Raw genomic sequence first — 2,673 nt, 5'->3', positions numbered from 1 at the left:
GAGGATTCTACAGTGTTTTGGGTTGCTGTAAGGATTCTACAGTGTTTTGGGTTGCTGTGAGGATTCTACAGTGTCTTGGGTTGTTATGAGGATTCTACAGTGTTTTGGGTTGCTGTGAGGATTCTACAGTGTTTTGGGTTGCTGTGAGGATTCTACAGTGTCTTGGGTTGTTATGAGGATTCTACAGTGTTTTGGGTTGCTGTGAGGATTCTACAGTGTCTTGGGTTGTTATGAGGATTCTACAGTGTTTTGGGTTGCTGTGGGGATTCTACAGTGTTTTGAGTTGCTGTGAGGATTCTACAGTGTTTTGAGTTGCTGTGAGGATTCTACAGTGTTTTGGGTTGCTGTGAGGATTCTACAGTGTTTTGGGTTGCTGTAAGGATTCTACAGTGTTTTGGGGTTGCTGTGAGGATTCTACAGTGTTTTGGGTTGCTGTGAGGATTCTACAGTGTTTTGGGTTGCTGTAAGGATTCTACAGTGTTTTGGGGTTGCTGTGAGGATTCTACAGTGTTTTGAGTTGCTGTGAGGATTCTACAGTGTTTTGGGGTTGCTGTGGGGATTCTACAGTGTTTTTGGTTGCACATATTAACCTTATTAACTGCATAGTGACTCACTGGCTGTGCTGAGTTTGCTTGCTTTGCTCAAACTTCTCGAAGACAATGCTCTGTCAATTGTGTTTCGTGACTGACTGCATGATGCTGAGATTCATGCTGAAGCGTGTGCTGAGTCACTGTGATGATTCTGATGAGTCACTCTGACTGTCATCACAGATAAGACATGTGTGTCTGTATCGTTCACTCATCTACTAAATAACCTTTACCCCAGAGACATAAAGAGATTGTTTATGTTTTCCTGCAATGCTTTAATACACCGACTGTTGCTTATATTGGCACTAGATATAAGCATTTCCATCTATAAAAATGTAACTTCTTACACATGTACTCTCCCTTCATTTGTTCTATGTGAGATTCTGTCTCTTGTTGAACACAAAAGAAGATAGTTTGAAAAACTGTGACCATTGGCAATCATAATATTGGTTTTTCCACTATGGAAGTCAATGGTCTTTTGTGTTCAACAGCTTATAAAGGTTTCATTGAGGGTGAGAAAAGTGATTAATTACATTTTTGGGGGCTAAACTATCCCTTAAATTGCTTTTTTTATTGTCAGTGTGTGTGAACAGCTTGTAAAGAAACTTAAATAAGAGAGGTCTGCTAGAGTTCAAATTAAAGGGTTTAATGTGAAGGAATCCAGAAAATCAAAATCATGTGGTATTGTGCCTGAAGCCGCTCTTGTGTCTGGGCCGCGTTTATAAGCTCTGTGTGTTTCTCTGTGCAGACTGTTCACATGTCTGTGTGTCTGCTGAGTTTAAGAAGAGATCTTTACAGACTGAGGTTGTTGAGTTTGCTGTCTCTTCTCAAAAATTCTGAGATCTGAGAAAGAAATCAATAATTTTTAGTTTAAAACATTAGAAGAGGATACAATATACAGTCTGTACAGTACAAACATCATTATATCTGTGGGAAGTCCATAAAGATAGCTGTACAAGTGTGTGTGTGTGTGTGTGTGTGTGTGTGTGTGTGTGTGTTTCTTTCTATGTGAGTTTGTGAGTCTGTGTGAATTTGTGTCTGTCAGTGTGTGTATATGTGTGTGCATGTGAATGTACTATGTATATTTTTGTGTGTGTATATATGTTTGTGTGAGTATATATATATAAATGTTATTTTTCTTATGTCAGCGTCAAAGCTTCACGTGAACTTTGAGTGAACTTTACATCGTCAAACAGATCCAGGTTAGATTGCTTCATGCTAATACCCTAGAGCAGATGCTAGCCAATCACGTTTATGGAACCCTGGAAAAGTAATGTGATTGGATGTTGCCCTCTGCAAAGTGTAGACGCGGACATATTGTGTGAATGAACCTTGAAGCACGCAAAAACTGTGAAGTGCGCAGCCGCGGAGGTGTGACGAATTTCACAGTGCGTGTAAACATTATCCCCAGTAAACGAAGATGTGCAGCGATGAGACGTCTAATGACCAAGATGAGCCAGTAACCGCAAAATGTCCGACATGAGCAGGATTTTGAGCAGCTTTCTAGCGTGCACGATTATAGCGGTAAATATGCATCTGAGCAAGTCTCTGACAGTGTAATATGGCTTAACATAACATTATAGCCTTTTTATCTTTCACACGTTATGTTAGGAATAACTTCACATGAATCTGTGTGCTGACGATGTATGCTTTACTTCTGCACTAACCCAAAACACAGTGGAATCCTCCTAGCAACCGAAAACACTGTAGAATCCACATAGTAACCCAACACACTGTAGAATCCTCACAGCCACCCAAAACGCTGCAGAATTCTCATAACAACGCCAAACACTGGAGAATCCTCCTAGCAACCCAAAACACTGTAGAATCCTCACAGCAACCCCAAGACCCTGGAAAATCCAAATAGCAACCCAAAACACTGTAGAATCCTCGTAGCAACTCAAAACACTGTAGAATCCTCACAGCAACCCCAAGACCCTGGAAAATCCTCACAGCAACCCAAAACACTGAAGAATCCTCATAACAACCCAAAACACTGTAGAATCCTCACAGCAACCCAAAACACTGTAGAATCCTCATAGCAACCCAAAACACTGTAGAATCCTCACAGCAACCCAAAACACTG

Source organism: Danio aesculapii, chromosome 3, assembly GCF_903798145.1.
Source record: "Danio aesculapii chromosome 3, fDanAes4.1, whole genome shotgun sequence".
NCBI classification, from domain to species: domain Eukaryota; kingdom Metazoa; phylum Chordata; class Actinopteri; order Cypriniformes; family Danionidae; genus Danio; species Danio aesculapii.
Note: the sequence above shows the minus strand (reverse complement) of the source record.